The sequence below is a fragment of the Triturus cristatus genome, chromosome 6, assembly GCF_964204655.1.
Source record: "Triturus cristatus chromosome 6, aTriCri1.1, whole genome shotgun sequence".
Taxonomy (NCBI): Eukaryota; Metazoa; Chordata; class Amphibia; order Caudata; family Salamandridae; genus Triturus; species Triturus cristatus.
Genome location: NC_140589.1, coordinates 1,831,770,472 through 1,831,788,398, shown reverse-complemented (window position 1 = coordinate 1,831,788,398; position 17,927 = coordinate 1,831,770,472). Strand labels below are relative to the sequence as shown.

The 17,927-nt window shown below is 46.2% G+C and overlaps 1 protein-coding gene across 3 annotated transcripts in view; it reads right to left on the bottom strand.

Moving 5' to 3' along the window:
* TMEM214 (transmembrane protein 214) overlaps positions 1–17,927 on the bottom strand; it is a 390,212-nt gene that overhangs the window by 55,447 nt on the left and 316,838 nt on the right. The window contains exon 16 of one of the 3 annotated variants that reach the window (XR_014963237.1): positions 11,396–12,158. The exons of the other annotated variants lie outside the window; for them this stretch is intronic. The gene's annotated coding sequence lies outside the window, so the exon portion shown is untranslated. Of the gene's footprint in view, positions 1–11,395; positions 12,159–17,927 lie in introns of those variants that run through there. 3 annotated transcript variants of the gene reach the window in all.

The window sequence follows — 17,927 nt, the reverse complement described above, 5'->3', positions numbered from 1 at the left end:
AATGCTGGACTTGATGGTCCAGGAGACAATAAAAGTGTGAGGCAAATGTGTGACATAACAACAGATGCTAGATGGAACAGACTCTACAGAGAGAGATACCATCAACTAGAAGAGGATCCATCCAAGGCTGAATCCTGAGGCAAAGAGCTGAGCCATCTTCGGTTTCTTCGACTAGGAGATTCAGACTGGGGTCAGCATGAAGTCTGTGTTTGCCAGAATCCTTTTTCTGTATGCCTCATGCACTAATTCCCAACTCTGGACTCAAGACACTGGTCACTTTGAGACCTCAGATCTTTTGGAAGAGACTGGACAATAGGTTCTTCAGACCACATAGAAACTGGGCCTTTCTGAAATTGCAGAGGAGCCTGTGGTGGAATGATCATCTGCAGAGAACTTGGCACAGGAGGAGGAGGCTGGATTTCATCCTAAGAGACCGCGACTGCTACATCTTCAGTATCCGAAACAGATGGGATGATTCTTTTCTAGATCTTATGAGTAGAAGGCAAAGAAAGATACTCTGAGTGACAGGGAGGCCCCAAACATGGAAATATCCCTTAAGGTAGACTCAGATTTCTGAATCCTTTGATGTTTATGAATGTGTATGCTTTGAAGGTGAACACCTGCCTCTCGATGTTGAGTGCCTCAATGTCAACTGTGAGGCTGGTGACAAGTTACTGACCACTAACCCACCTTCAGAAGTGGCATCATGGGAGGAAGAGAGGGTGGAATGGTGATCTCTCCTCTCTGAGCAAGAAGTGGAAGCTGCAAGATGACACCCATCACACAATTTTCTCTTTCTTTACCCAGTGGGAAAACTCGCTCCTAGTATGGCTAACTGGTTAAAAAAAAAAAACCCAAAAAAACAGCAAAATCTTGCATTTTTGGCATGTTTTCTATGGATTGAATTTTGATTGAACTTAATTGGAAAATATGATATTTTTGTTTAAATTTGTGCTCTGTGATGTCGCAAAAACACTGAGCTAGTCTACTTTTTATTACGATCACAGTGTCCCATGGTGAAAGTGGTATGGGTGCTGTGATATCTGCTGAACGCCCTGCAGTGGAATGGCCATACGTGGTCTTTTAGGAGCAGCTTTTTGAAGTGATGAGTCCAGAGGATTGTGTTCAGACATTATCCTGATCGCAGGGGGTCAAGAAATACTGGATACACGTAGTAGTGCAACGACTAATTTCATGCTGCCTAGCTTGTTTTATCCATGGACGTCTAGTGTTGATATATTAGCAACATTTTTAGGTCGAGCCTGAGCTGCGCATGCGCTGCTCTGCAAGGCATGCTGTATTAAGGAATGGATTTGAAGCTGCGCTCACTCTCCACCCATCTTTTCAATTGGCTGTTGTGACTGTCCTTCGCAAATGCTGTCTTTTGATTTGTTAATAGGCTTATTAGTTCCTCATTAGTACCTCCCAGTCTTCTTTTGCAACCTACCATCAGGACTAGACCTTTTACATGTGCACATTTACTGTTACTGGGCACTATTTTGTGACTTAATGTCTTCTTCGATATTGCTGTAGCAGACATGGCACGCTGTTACTTTCCTGCAACCGTTCTTGCTATTAAAGTGTTTGTAACGCTGCAGAAGAGATTTATTGTATTTTTTTTTTATTGTATTTCTTTCTGTTTAACATGCTGCAAAGGTAAATGTATTTTATTTTTTTTCTTTGCTTTATGTGTGTTCATTTCTGTTTCTAATAAGTGCTTTTAGTATGGCATGCTGTTTTTTATGTTCTCTGCAACCCGTTGTGGGTTTAAAGTGCAGTGTGACTTCGCCGATAAAACGCGTTTCCCTTAAATCACTGGACACTCTCCCCCAACGTTTTAGTTTTGTTTTTACCAGCACGGCATGACACAATGGTGGCCACACCTTTCTGTTCTTATTTGTGGCGCAGAACGCGGCCGCATACTTTTTTCCTCTACTATTTCTTTACTTTTAAAACAATCGCGCACCCCCGCTTTAGCTTAAGATGTTTAAAGCAAAAACCGTGGGTGGCGCCATTGTACCAAAAGTAAAAAAATAGTTCTAACTCCTTCGATGCTCATGACGGAGCGACTCCGTCATGAGCATCGGTTGGTCTGTGCTCATGATGGAACCGCTCCGTCATGAGCACAGCCCCTGGGGGATGCGCTGGCGCCCCCCCCCCCCCCCGGGTAACGATCTTGCCCCCACAGAGGAGGATGGCAGCGGAAGAGTTTCCGCTGCCACCCTCGACACCCCCCCCCCACGCTTTCCCATGACGTCAGCGCGTACAGCACACGCTGACGTCATCAGGAAGCACTAGAGGGATTTAAAAATAAATAAATTGGTCGCTTCCAGGGGTCATATTTTTTTATGTGTATTCTGCCTCTTTATTTGGCCTTTCTGCTCCCATTTGGGTAGTGACATAGCGTGTTATAATGTGAATTGTTTTATTTCTTGTGAATTGCAATTGTAATGCTTTATTTCTCCCTTTTCGTTCTAGTTCAAGGCTTTTGCTCTTTAGACTGTTGCAGGTTGCGGTTTCGTTACTGGTGGTTCTGCTGTTTGTGTAGTTGCATGTGTTTGGTAAGAGACTTTTTTGTACAATGTAAATTAATTTTATTTCTCTGCATGAATGTGTTTTTTGCAAATCGTGTAATAATACCAGTATGTGTGGCTTCTGTTTTTTGAGTGTCAAAAACATTTTGCATTTGTGCTTGATGTGTACTTTGTTGTCTTGTGAGTAATTGGTTTTTTTTTTTTCTTTCTAGTGGGATATCGTTGGTTTTTGCTGTGTCTCTGCAGAGTAGGTGCTGGTGAGTGTAGCTGTCTCTTGTAAGTGAATCATATAGTTTTTGAGTATATAGATCTTTGTGATAAAGGCACACATTTTTTTACTTACTTATTTCGCACAGTGTTGGTTGTTGTTGTCTTGTTTGTGCAGTCTCCTTTCTTAGTAAGAATAATGGCTAGCCACAAGATTACTGCTCAGCAGGTTGTTGGTATGCTTTTTGAGTCTGAGGCAGGGGAAGATTCAGGCAGTGAGTTTACTCTCCACATGGAATCATCGGATGATGAAGCTACTCTCTGTGCGGATGAAGCTACTCTCGGTGTGGATGAAGCTACTCTCGGTGTGGATGAAGTGCCTGTGTTAGAGGAGGACACTGATGTGCTGATAGTGCGGCAAGAGGCATCTGGGCTGCAGCCTGGGGCTGCAAGGCTTCCCGTTGAAAGTGCTGACCTGTAGGTTGTCCTAGGCATGGTGCAGCAGGCATCGCCAGACTTTATTGGTGTTCCAGGGTGTACAGTGAATACTGAAAACTTTTTGCCGATAAATGTTTTTCAGTTGTTTATGGACGATGTATTTTTGGCAGAGATTGTTGAGCAGACTAATTTGTATGCCGAACAGTTTTTGAGGGACAACAGTGCCAGCCTTAAGCCCCACTCTAGAGCTACCCGGTGGACTTCCACAAATCTATAAGAGATGAAGTTCTTGGATTTAACTTTTTTGATGGGCTTGCTAAGGAAGCCATCAATGTCTTCATATTGGTCTACCAGTACCTTGATGGCAACTGCTATATTTCCGGCAGTCATGAGTCATGATAGGTATTTGCTTCTGCTTCGGATGATGCATTTTGTCGATAATGGTTTAGCGTTGCCACGAGATCACCCGGATTGTGACCGTCTTTTAAAGATTTGTCCTGTCATTGATCACTTTGTTGATCAATTTTCTGAGATCTATGCTCCAGGGAAAGAAATAGCAGTGGATGAGTCTTTGGTGCTGTTCAAGGGCCGCTTGGTTTTTAGGCAATACATTCCTAATAAGAGGGCACGCTATGGAATTAAGCTGTATATGCTGTGTGACAGTCGGACTGGATATGTCTCTAATTGCAGGGTGTACACCGGTAAGGAATCCAGGATTAACCCCCCTGGTTGTCCGTCCACTTTTGGAGTGACTGAGAAAATTGTGTGGGAACTTGGTAGAGGACTTTTTAACAAAGGCCACCATTTATATGTAGATAGCTTCTACACTGGTGTGCGGTTATTCGGGGAATTGGCCAAAGTGGACACTGTTGCTTGTGGCACAATCCCCTCTAACCGTAAAGGTTTCCCAAAAGAACTTGTTTGTCAAAAGCTTGTGCGGGGACAGTGCAGTGTGTTGCGAGGAGCTTCTAGCTGTGAAGTTTTCAGACAGGAGAGATGTCTATATGCTGACTACCATCCATGATGAAAGCACTTTACCTGTGACTGTTTGGGGTCAGGTTGCTGAAGTGCACAAACCTGTGTGCATTTTAGACTATAATAGGCACATGGGTGGTGTTGACAGAGTAGATCAGAGGTTGGAACCTTGCGCTGCTCTTCGTAAGGTTTACATTTGGTATAAGAAGTTGGCTATCCATCTTTTCCACTTGGCAACCTTTAATGCTTTTGTTGTATTCCAGGATTCTTGTCCTGAGTCAAAGATGACTTTTGCTAAGTTTCAGGAGTCTGTAATAGGCAGCCTTGTTTTAGTGGAACAGGCAAGTGTTCCTAGAGTTGGAGTGGTGGAGGATATTGCTAGATTGAAAGATCGCCACTTTCCTGATCACATTCCTCCCACACCCTCAAAAAAGACTTTCCCAGTAAGAGATGTAAAGTCTGTTGGCAAAGAGGTGCGCGGAAGCCCGAGCGTCCTCCTAACCCTGGGCTGTGTGTGCCTGCTTGTTTTAGAATGTACCACACGCAAAATAATTTTTGGGAGCATCCATGAGTGGTAAAGTGAACTGCCTAGCCTCTATTGTTTAATATTTTTTTGTTAAGTTTCAAGGTTGGCATTTGTGTAGTGTATTTAGTTTCAGATTTTGTGTTAGTAGATTTGCATCTATTTGCAATTTGTGTTTTCTTATTTGTATAAAAAAATCCTAAATGTGATGGCGTTGTGCGTGGAGTGGCGCTTGTCTGGCGGTGTGGGTGGACTGGCGCTTGGCTGGCGGTGTGGGTGGACTGGCGCTTGGTTGGCGGTGTGCGTGGACTGGCGCTTGGCTGGCGGTGTGCGTGGACTGGCGCTTGGCTGGCGGTGTGCGTGGAGTGGCGCTTGGCTGGCGGTGTGTTTGGACTGGCGCTTGGCTGGCGGTGTGTTTGGACTGGCGCTTGGCTGGTGGTGTGCGTGGACTGGCGCTTGACTGGCGATGTGTGAGTAGTGACTAGCTGCTGGTCGCTACACACACTGCTAGCCAAACGCCACTCCACGCAATCCGTGAGCTGGTGTGGTTGCTTAATCAGGAATGTGGGCGTGTGAAAGTGATGGGCCCTTGAATGGCACGGTCTGCTGATGTGAGTGTTGTAAAGTGCTGGGCCCCCGGCTGGCAGTGTGAATGGTTTTGTATGTGTCACACGTATGAAAGGTGTATGAATGGCCTGTAAAGAGGTTGGTGCCTTGTCGTGGCTTTACAGCTGTGAGTCAATGGTTCAGTTTCTCGTCCTTTCAATTATTAACAGTGCATTTCATTTTTGTGAAATCTCTGGTTAATACAACTGTATTACTGAACCATCACTCACCCTCGTGCCAAATCCAACCAGTATGTATGTGTGTTTGAGGAATAGGTGGTTGTGCAGAAAAATTTGTCTTTTCTGTTTTTGTCAAACAGGGTATACCTTGTCCCTTTTTGTGAATGTTGTAATTTGTTGGTTTTGTGCCTGGTGGTGTGAATGGTCTTGTGCGTATCATGTATGAAAGGTATGTGAATGGCCTATAAAGCGGTTGGTGCCTTGACGTGGCTTTACAGCTCATGAGCTGCGAGTCACTGGTTCAGTTTTTTGTCCTTTCAATTATTGACAGAGCATTTCATTTTTGTGAAATCTCTTGTTAATAAAATTATATATTCTGAACCATCACTCGCCCTCGTGTCAAATCCAACCAGTATGTGTGTGTGCTTGAGGAATAGATGGCTGTGCAGTAATCTTAGTCTTTTTTATCTCTCTGCCAGGGTGTACATTTCATCTAAGAATAACCTACCAACTGTAGATTTTGTCGTAAACTAAACACCCATGGGAGTACATGGTGATGCCTCTCTTGTGGATCCCAACAAGTTCTCACCCACAATGTTCTGCAAACCCCAAAATGTCTGTCACATTTTTCTTGCAATATTGTGCCAAAATGTTCACGCTGCAGAAAGAAACAACAAATTTCATTCGCCTTTCTCCAAGTATCCCAATAGAATGGTACCTCACTCGCGTGGGTGGGTAAAGTACATGCAACAGGCAGGGGCCCAAAACGTATTGAGGCAACATCAAAATCACCAAACAACCTGGTTTTGAAAGGGGGGTCACCTGGGTTTTTGGCCCCGTGCTCAGTGGCCATCTAGGGAAACCTACCAAACCAACACATTTCTGAAAACTAGACACACGGGGGATTCCAGGGAGGCATGGCTTGCGTGGATCCCCCAACGTTTCCTTACCCCGAATTCCCGGCAAACCTCAATATTAGCTGAAAAAAAAAATCACTTTTTTCACACATTTGTGTGTGGGAAAGTTGTGGCATCACCGGGCTGACACAAATTTCCTATCACCCAGCGTTTCCCAGGGTCTCCCGATAAAAATTGTGCCTCACTCGTGTGGGAGGCCCAAGTGTCCGCGACAGGCAAGGGCCCAAAACATTTTGTGATGGGCAATTTTGATGTTGCCTCAATACGTTTTGGGCCCTTACCTGTTGTGGGTACTTGGGCCTCCCACATGAGTGAGGCACCGTTTTAATCGGGAGACCCGGGGGAACGCTGGGTGGTAGGAAATTTGTGTCAGCCCGATGATGCCACAACTTTCCCACACAAATGTGTGTGAAAAAAGTTATTTTTTGGGCTAAAATTGAGGTTTGCAGGGGATTCTGGGTAAGGAAACGTTGGTCCACGCAAGCCATACCTCCCTGGAATCCCCCGGGTATCTAGTTTTCAGAAATGTGTGGGTTTCCCTAGGTGCCAGCAGAGCTAGGGTTAAAAAACTACAGCTAGGCACTTTGCCAAAAAAGGGTAATTTTTCACTGTGAAATTGTGGTGTGTCGCGGGCACTAGGCCTACCCACACAAGTGAGGTACCATTTTTCTCGGAAGACTTTGGGGAACGTGGGGTGAGTGGACAATTGTGGATCCTCGCAGATTCCAGAACTTACCACCACAGAAATGAGAAAAAATTATTTTTTGGGACAATTGTTTAGGTTTGCAAGTGATTCTGGTTAACAGAACCTGTAGGGAGCCAGTCAAGTCACCCCATCTTGTTGTAGTGGAGGCAGGGTTTACGTACACACATTAGCATTTTAGAAGCTAAACGCCACCTTGCCGCTTTGCTGCTTTTGCACACTACACTACAGGTAGCTGTTATTACAAGTAAAATTGCTTGCTTGCTTTTTCTTCACATGAGAACGGCCTGTTGTTCACATCCCTAGACGTGCACCGCGACCTTAATCTGAACACTGTGTGCAGAAGCCGTCAAGGTCAAATAACAATGTATGCTGTTGAATTCAGGTTGATCGGCCCAAGCTCTAGACACAACACGCACACAGCTGCAAATATCTGAAACTCGGGTACCTTTAATATTGCACTTTGCATGCATGATTCGAACACTTGGAGAGAAGCTTTCCAGACACAGAGAGCAGAGCTGATCCTCTGATGTGATTCACCTAAGCTGATCTTTGAGGTATGGGGTTCCCCATTCAAACCTAGAGACCTTCTATTAGTTAATAAAACTAGTTCACTAGCCAAGGGAGGGTGGTTCACAAAGTATTATAGGACTGGTTTTCCACTATCATTTTAATATGATTTCTCCCTTCATTTTCTATGGTATTGTAACAATGCTGATGGTTTTATTTTTAATAATTTGCCTGCTTATATTAGCCAAAGTACTGCACCTTTAGAGCATGTAGTTAAAAATAAACATTTTAAACTTTTCCGTGTCTCTGATTACTCTGGTTGTGGACTGATATGAGAATAATAACGAAAAGGTGTTTCTGATTCCCACTATTCCTGAGAGTACTCTAAGTCACTTTTTCTGGGTTGTCTAATCATTGGCAGCTTCGAGATGATACGGAGAACGAATTAAACACTGATGCTAGTCGGATAGGGGTTCTGGGTACTGAGGTGAGTTTTTTGGTACACCACAATTCACTGAGGTCCTGGTTTCCTGTGCATAGTTCTGTGCATGAGCAGAATCCCTGCAACACTGTGTTCCCCTGGGTGTCTAGTTTTCAAAAATGTATAGGTTTGCTAGGTTTCCCTAGGTGCCGGCAGAGGTAGGGTTAAAAAACTACAGCTAGACACTTTGCAAAAAAAGGGTAATTTTTCATTGTGAAAATGTGGTTTGTTCACGTTGCGTTTTGAGCAGTTTCCTGTCGTGGGCACTATGCCTACCCACACAAGTGAGGTACCATTTTTATCGGGAGACTTAGGGTAATTCAGATTTGTAAAGCAACTGTTATTACCTATTGACTTTCAATGCATTTCTGCCTTCCAAATGAAAGACAATGTGTAAAAAAGAAGTCATTTTGAAAAATGACCGATAATTCTCATGCTAGTATGAGTGTTCCCAATTTCGGAAATGTGCAAATATCGGTTTCTAAACTCTATATTTTGTTCCCATTTCAGAAATACAAAGGTGTCTTTCATACCAATTTTTCCATGTATACATTTTCCCAGAGTAATTGCTATATACCCGCTACATAATAAAAAACCATTGCAAGTCGCTGCTCAGTTTTTGGCTCTGGGTTCGTCGTGAACCTACAAGTCCTATATATACCCACAACCAGTAAGGTCCTGCGGATGTAACGGTATATTGCTTTCTAAGAGCTGTCATAATTAGATGAAGTTACAGGTGAAAACGTTGACACAAAAAGCTGTTTTATTCAACTAAGTTTCTATTTTTCCTATATTTAACTGTTAGTTTCTATAAAGGAACCTTGAAGGATCTACACAAAGGACCCCTTGCTGAATTCAGAATTTTGTCTACTTTTCAAAAATGTATATCTTTCCAGGATCCATTATTACTTTGATACCCATTTCTACCATTAACTGGAAGGAGGTTGAAAGCACAAAAAATAGCAACATTTTGGTTTTCTGACAAAAGTCTGTCATTCCCTAAAAGCTGGGAAAATGGTCATTTCAGCCCCACAAACCCTTTTTTGATACCATTTGCAGGGAAAAACCCAGACGCTTTCATTTGCAGCACTTTTTCAAAAATAATAATAATAATTTAGCTGTATTTTGGCTAATTTCTGGGACCCCTCCAGGGCAATCCACAAGCTCTGGGTACCTTTAGAATCCCCATGATGTTGGAAGAAAAGGACGCAAATTTGGTGTGGATACCTTATGTGGTCAAAAGCTTACAGGGGCGTAAGCGCGAACTACCCCAAATAGCCCAAAAAAATGCTTAGCACGGGGAGGGGAGGGGGAGGGGTCGAAGGCCTAGCAGCGAAGGCGTTAAAAAAAAAAAAATGCGGCCACCATTTTTTTTTTATTTGTTTACTTTTGTAGCAATGGCAGCACCCACGCTTTAGCTTTAAAAATCTAAAGCACAGGCACTGTTAGCTTAAAAAATAAAGAGAATTTGAAGGTAAAAAAATTATTATCGAATAGGGCCTTGATCCTCATTCAGCAACAATTTTACACTACTTGTGCGTCACTCGGCTACATTAGCGACACCAGAGGCTAAAGCTCTGCTTCAGCTGCCTGTGAGGAGAGGCCATCTGTGAAAACGCTTTCCCACAACACCAAGCAGGGGCCCTTGCTGCCGCCGCCACCCTGGCTGCCAGAAGCATCATGGTGAGCCTCCAGGATTCTCAATTTTTTTAAATTATCAGCTGCTCTGCTGCAACCAGATTGGGCAGCGAGTCAGAGAGCCTGATCGCCTTCCTCAAGGGTGACCCCCCTCTTCCTCCTGCAGGAGCTGCGGGTCCAGTGTGGGGTCCTGTATTAGCTGCTGCTGCCGCTTTCCCTTCTCGCAGGTAAAACGTTTCTTCCAACTTTTACGGTGTCCATGGCAGTGAATGCTTTACCATAGCCCAGCACCTGTACAGGTGCCGGTCTGGTGTATTTTTGTAGCGCCTACTGTTGTCATTGTTAGCCCATTAAGGAAAGAGACGTGCAGTGAGATAAGTGTTGTGCACAGAATCACACAAGGTGGTCAAGTGGAGATACAAAGTACTGCATTTCTTTCATTCAAAATGGAGTACCAGCACTTCTCAGCAGGGTCTCAATGCTTTCAAAGGGAGAGTACAGGTACTTCGCAGTACCAGGCTGGTGCTGTGGGATAGTGTGTACTCTTGTTTCTACATTTCAGTTTGAAGCACTGGTCTTACTCCAGGGTGTGAACGGGAGCTGAGGTAGCTCAGTTGGGTGGCATCCTTGCTGTAGGTGTTGGTGAGACATTGAGGTCACTGGTTTAAATCCACGGGCTAGCTTGGCCTTTTACCCTACAATAGTCAACACCAGGAGTGCCATTAATCTGGGTTGTAAGGACACCTTGTAAAATTTGCGATCCATGCTGCAGTCGTACAATGGAATTGACATACATATGCATGCAGTCTCCCCTTCCCCTGCAAAATATCTACACAGCTTGTACAAACTGCCCCGATATGTGAATGAGCGCTACTTTTATTTCGGTGCCATGGCATAATTTCTGTCCCAGTCTGACAATGTAGCCGTTATTTATGTAGTGTGTAAATGTATGTGAGGGCGGGGCCTGCCTTGGGTGCACCACAAGGCATCCTTAATCACCCATTCGCACACACGCTTGGTGTAGTCTGCTCTGTTTCTTGGCTGTGGGAGATTTAAATGGAATCAGCATGCAATTAATGCAATTACCTGCAGAGTGAGCCACCCGGCCCTTCCAGGGAGTTTGGAACCCGGCTCTGCAGCAACAGGCACTTAGAAGGTATTTGCTTGTATTGATCAGTGACTGGGTGCAAAGTGGGGCATTATTATAATAACGCATTGTTGTTTCTTTGAGTCTAAAGACTTTTTTATAGCAGTTACCTTTATATCCTAATCACTTGTATCTTTACACGCAGTAGCCAGATGCTAAAATGTTGTTCGAATACAGGCAGAACACTACATCATTTGAAGATGCCTTTCACTTTTGGACATTGCGTGTGTTTACTGTACATTACTGCAATAAAACGTTTCTCCTTACATAAAGCAAACGCATTTCAGTTGTGTGTCCTTATGTAGTGTACAGAGGGTACACTTTAGGGTATCCTTTATTTTTATAAATGTGCAGTAGCTGCATACCTTGTTCCTCAGCTTGCTTAGATGGAAGAATGTTGTTGCAGCGTTGGCTAGGAGTTGGTTATAGTTGAGCTTTTCTTTCCTTTTATTTAAACAATGAAGTGACATTCATACAGCCTATATTCAGGATGCAGGCTCCCTTCCAACATTCTAGGCATCTTTTTTTTTTTTATTTGAAAGTCAGGAACATTCAGTTAAAACAGCTGTTGTATGGTATTACCTCTCACTAAAGAGTCTGAATTGTGATATTCATGTGCTGAATGCAGCCATGGGCCTTCTGTATTAATGTAAATAATTGCAATGTATAGTACCTAATGTTCTATATTCGATTTGTCTTCAACTAGTGATTGCCATTGGATCATTGTGTGCTGCCTCACTAATGCCTGTTTAAAACAAGCATTTACAATGCAATAGGTCTGCCATTAATGAAAGTTTGAGCCATTGGCGTTGCATTATTTGCAACGCCAATAGTTCGAACATTCAGTAATGCAAGACCTATTAAATTGCGAATGCTTGTTTTCAGTGATGGTTTAATTTTTTTTTTCTGACTATGAAGCAAGATTGAATAGGGTCCCTGACACTGCTGAGGTGCAGACAGTACATGTCCTTCTCTTACGTTTGGCCACGGGCCCACCTCCAGGTAAATGTTAGGTGGCTCTGGAAGGTACTTTACCTTGGAGGAGATTTCCTGGTGAGCCCAGAAAGGTTTAATTGGACTTCTAATGACAAAAAGGGTACTAGTCAAGATGTGGAATCTAGTAGACCAAGAATATAAAGCATTCAGATTGAATATGCTACTTACCAGTATGCATATGTTCTTGGCATGTAGGGCTGCTGACATTCATATCTGTGCATAGATCGCCGCCTAGTGTTGGGTCCGGATGTTTGCACGTTGTTGTCCTGGAAGAGTCTTCGAAGTATCCTGAGATAGTTGACTCCTCCCCTGGACCACAGTGCGCATGGGCATCCTCTCCATCCTCAGATTGTTTTTCGCCATTGTGGCAGTGATGGAGTAGATACAGAAAGTGATGACCATGCTTACAGTAATTCTGAGAGCTGCAGCTGCTACAGGCGCCGGGGAGGAGGGTGGGCGATATGAATGTCAGCAGCCCTACATGCCAAGAACAGATGCATACTGGTAAGTAGCATATTCAGTTCGAGGCATGTGGGCTGCTGAATTCATATCTGTGCATAGAATATATAGCAGTACCCTCTATTAGCGGCGGCTACCAGTGCCAGCTGCAGCGGTCTGAAAAAGTTTTGAGAACAGCCTGTCCTACAGCTGCCTGCTGTTTTGATTGCACATCTACACAATAGTGTTTGGTAAATGTATGTGTAGTGGAACAGGTGGCTGCTCTACATATATCATGCAAAGGAATGTTTCCCAGGAAAGCCATGGAGGCCCCTAACTTACGTGTTGAGTGGGCTCGTGGGCGAATCGTTAATGTGCGTTTAGCTTTTTGATAGCAAATTTGGATACATTTAACGATCCATCTGGCTATACCTGCTTTGGAGATGGCGTTACCTTTGTGGTGTGGGGCAAAGGCAACGAAAAGTTGTTTTGTTTTCCTAAAGACTTTAGTCCTGTCTATATAGTACATGAGGGCTCTCTTTACATCCAGTGTATGGAGTGCTCTTTCTGCGACAGTTTGTGGGTTTTGAAAGAAAACAGGCAGTACAATAGTTTGATTCATGTGGAACTGCGATATCACCTTGGGCATGAATTTGGGGTTGGTACGTAGTACGACCCTGTTGGCGTGAACCTGTATGAATGGCTCTTGAACAGTTAGTGCCTGGAGTTCACTAACTCTCCTCAAAGAAGTGATAGCTACTAGGAAAGCTACTTTCCAGGTGAGGAATTGAATCTCGCATGAGTGTAGAGGTTCGAAGGGTGGACCCATCAGGCGTGTGAGGACCAGGTTGAGGTTCCACATTGGAGCTGGTGGGTGGCTTGGAGGAATTACACGTTTGAGTCCTTCCAAGAATGCTTTGATGGCAGGCACTCTGAATAAAGAGAGGTGCTGCCTGTTCTGGAGATAGGCTGATATTGCGGTCAAATGGACACGTATGGAGGTGTATGCCAGATTGCATCGGTATAAGTGTAAGAGGTAACAAATTATGTTTTGGATGGATGCGTCTAGCGGGTTAATGTCATTGTTATTGCAATAAATGACGAACCTTTTCCATTTGGCTGCATAGCAAGCTCTGGTAGTGGGTCTTCTAGCTTCCTTAATGACGTCCATACAGTCAGGTGGCAGGTTTAGGTAGCCAAACTCTAGGACTTCAGGAGCCAGATTGCCAGGTTCAGCTGTTGCGGATCTGGGTGCTGAATCTCTCCATGGTTCTGCGTCAAATGCGCGGGTTTGATCCGCAGCCTTTGATGCGGCACCACGGAAAGTTCGAGAAAGGTGGTGTACCATGGTTGGCGTGCCCATGTTGGAGCAACCAGGACGAGTGTCAGGGAGTGTTGTCTGAGTTTGCGTGCCACCAGCGGTATCAATGGTGCTGGGGGAAAAGCGTACGCAAATCTGCCAGACCAGTTCATCTATAATCGCATTGCCCTGCGACTGCGGATGTGGGAACCTGGCGGCAAAGCTTTGGCATTTTGCGTTTTCGTTTGTGGCGAATAGGTCTATCTCTGGATGACCCCATTGTCGGAAGTACTGTTGGAGTACTGATGGGTGTAGCTCCCACTCGTGCATCTGGTGGCTGTGTCTGCTGAGCAGATCCGCCATCTGGTTGTCCTTGCCGGGGAGGTGTTCCGCCATGAGGAACATGTTCCTCTGAATGGCCCACTTCCACATGCTCTGAGCCAGATGAGACAACTGTGGGGAGTGTGTTCCTCCCTGCTTCTGTATGTAGTACATGGCAGTCATGTTGTCCGTCCGGATCAACACGACTTTGTTGCACAAGTGTACTTTGAAAGCTTTCATTGCCAGGAAGATTGCCATCAGTTCTAGAAGGTTGATGTGCATCTTCTTTTGTTGTATTGTCCATAGTCCCTGCACTGTGTAATTGAGTACATGAGCTCCCCATCCCTGGAGAGACGCGTCCGCTGTCAGTATTATTTGTGGAACAGGCTCTTGGAACGGTGGGCCCTTGCAAAGGTTTTGTGGATTCCACCAATGCAGAGAGTTGTATGCCCGACCGCTCACCAACACTAGGTCTTTTAGTTGCCCGTGAGCCTGATTCCATTGACGTGCTAAGCACTCCTGAAGCGGGCGCATATGTAGTCTTGCGTGTGGGACTATGAAAATGCAGGAGGCCATCATGACTATCAACTGCATGAACACTCGCGCGGGAAGGGAGTGTTGGGGTTTGAACTTGTAAATCAGCATTTGCATGCTGTTGATCCTCACTAAATTTGGCTGAGCTGTGGCAGCCAGAGTGTCTATGGTCGCACCTATGTACTCTTGTACGTGTGCGGGTTGGAGATGTGATTTCGGGTAATTTAGTGAGAACCCTAGACTGTGAAGAAGGTGAATGGTGCGGGACATGTGGCTGGCACATTGCTGGGCTGACTTTGCTTGAACAAGCCAGTCGTCCAGGTAAGGGTAGACGTGAATGTGTTGCCTCCGTAGATGTGCAGCCACAGTAGCTAGGCACTTTTTGAAAACCCTGGGTGCTGTTGTCACGCCGAAGGGAAGAACCTTGAATTGGTAGTGCTGCCCTTGAATAGTGAACCTGAGATATTTTCTGTGTGAGGGGTGAATGAGTATGTGGAAATACGCATCTTTGAGGTCTAGCGTGGCCAGGAAGTCTCCCTGTTTGAGAAGCGGGAGGACTTGTTGTAGGGTGAGCATGTGGAAATGCTCTGAGAGAATGTAGCGGTTGAGGGGTCTCAGGTCTAGTATTGGTCTGAGCGACCCGTCTTTTTTGGTATTAAGAAGTACAGGGAGTACACCCCCGTACCTTGCTCGTGGACGGGTACGACCTCTATTGCGCCTTTTTTCAGCATACTTAGCACTTCCTGCTGTAATAGCGCCAAGTGCTCTGAGGACATAGGACGGTGTTTTGGCGGTATTGTGGGTGAAGTGGAGGTTAATTCTAGGCAGTAACCGTGTTTGATAATGTCTGTGACCCACCTGTCCGTGGTGATGGAGTTCCACGTGGACAGGAACCTTTGTAGCCTTCCCCCGACAGGTGTTATGTGGTCGGGAGGAAGGGAGAGGGCGTCACTGTTTGTTCTTGGGGGAGGACCTGGTGTTGCCGTATCCGCGTCCTCTGCCTTTTGTGCTGGACCCACGATATCCACCCCAGGTGTTTTTATCGTAGGTACTTTGTGTGTTGCCCTTGTTGTAGGTTTGCTGTGACCCCTGTCCTCTACCTGCTCCTCTATTTCCGGGGCGACGAAAGGAGCCACTCCGAAAGGTCTGCGTTTGGAGAGCCCCCATGGACTTTGCAGTGTCTGTGTCCTTTTTTATTTTTTCTAGGGTGGTGTCAACCTCTGGTCCGAATAAGTAGTCGGGGTTGACCGGTTGATTGAGAATGTTATTTTGAACCTCAGGTTTGAATCCGGAGATTCGTAACCAGGCGTGTCGTCGTAACATGACGCTGGTGTTTATTGCTCTGGCAGCTGTATCTGCGGCATCCAGTGCACACTTAATGGATGCGTTTGTGAGGAGTTGTCCCTCCCCGATGAGGATCTCTGCTCCCTCTTTGTATTGGTCAGGGAGATGTTGGAGTAGGGTTTCTAATGTGTCATAGTGTGCGCGATCGTAGCGAGCTAGGAGCGCCTGGGTATTGGCAATACGCCATATGTTAGCTGCCTGGGCTGCAACCCGTTTGCCGGAGGTCTCTAGCACCTTGGACTCTTTGTCCGGGGGAGGAGCATCCCCAGTTGTCTGCGAGTGCGCCCGTTTGCGAGCATTAGCGACTACGATGGAGTCCAGAGGCAACTGGCCTTTAATGTACGTAGGGTCCCCAGGCGCCGACCTATATTTCTTGTCGATCCTGGGGTTTATTACTCTTGCCCTGGTGGGTTCTTTGAAAATGTCCTTTGCTGGTTTGAGGACACCTTTCAACATGGGTAGAGTTTTGATATTCCGTTCTGAGGATGCGAAAGTATCCATTAGAAAATCGTCTTCTATTGTGTCAGAGTGGAGTTGCACACCATGATTGGCCGCAGCACGTTCAATAAGGGCGTTGAATGCGGCAGTGTCTTCTGTGGGGGACGTTTTCGCGCCATATAGCTGCGTGTCCTGTGTATCCATAGGTGCACCCGGGTCTACAGGGTCATCCCAAGCCTTGTCAGGGTCCTGTTGGCCTTCAGGGTCCATCTCTCTGGGGTAGGGGACGTCGTCACCCATGTAGTCCTCCAAAACGTCGGTTTCGGAGGGTGTCGGAGAGAAGGACTGTGGATGTGAGTAAGAGGTATGGAGACGTTCGTAAAGAACTGGTTCCGAATCCGCTGGCAGCTTTTTCTTTAGCGGGATCCGGTAGGAGTCCAAAGCTTGTTCGGAAGATATTCTCCGCTTGTGGAGCATAATTCTGCCGGTGTCGGCATCGATGATGTGGGACGGTGACGTCTCTGTAGGAGAGCGTTCGGCAGGTGTGATCCTAGTTTGGGTGACACGTGTTCTTATTTCAAACAGTTTGGGCGCCGTGGATGGCGGCAGGCCAAAAGTGATGTGTGGTGGTGCTGGAGAAGCTTTTTGAGCTTTTTTCGGCTCGGAGCCTGACGTGTCCTGGAGGGCTGCCTTTTCTTTGATGCGTTGCAAGGACGCTGCAACTTGTCGCACCTGGAGCGCAGACGGTTCTTTGGTGCCGAGCGGTTCTGTAGAGGCAGGCGTGGACTTCTTTGGGGCCACGAGGTCATCGAGTCGAGGAGAGGTAGTAGCTGTCGAAGGAGTCGATGATTGGGCCTTCTGTGCTGCTTTCGAAGTGGTGTTCGACGCAGCGGCCATTTTGACCTTTGTGGCCGGAGCAGATTGTTTCGGTGCCGGGGGCCGAGGCGGTTTGTCGGTACCGATGGCCTTTTTCCGTGTGTCGGCGCCGATGTCGGCTGCTGCGAGTTCGGCGCCGATGTCCCGTTTGGTGCGGTCGGTGCCGACGGGTGTCGAAGGTGTAGTGGGCTTCGATCCGACCAGTGTCACTTTCAGTTTCGGTTTCTGTGGAACCGATACGACTTTCGGTTTCGGTTTCGAGGAAGGGAAACCAGTCATTTTGGGTACTAATGGCTGTCGCTGAATGTCCGAGGCCGGGCCCGAGGGCGGGGCCGAAGAACTGCGGGATAGGTCTTGGGTAAGGCCCGAAGGCGATCCCTCGACCGGAGCCATAGACTGACGCACTGGGATATCCTCCGTCTGTACGGGTAGGCCTTGCTCGTCACCGGAGCTACTTTCTTCGGCCCCTAAGGCCTCATCGTAGTCTCCTACCTCTGTGTCGGCTTCATCCCTGTGAAAGAGTTGTTCTTCGATGTCTTCCGATCCGGAATCGTGTTCGTCCTCGGCGCTGAAGATGTTGGTCGGGGCCGGTGCCGCTTGCTGCGCTTCAAGTCTCGCTGCTAGTCGATTCCGGAGAGTCTTTTTGGATCGGAATCGGGCACAGGCCATACATGTGGATTCGTCGTGATCCGGTGAAAGGCATTTGTTGCACACCGGGTGGACGTCGACATGGGGATATTTCGCATTGCAAACAGGACACCGCTTGAATGGTGTCCTCGATTCCATCGTCGATATGGGTCGATGGTCGATGCGAAAAAGTTG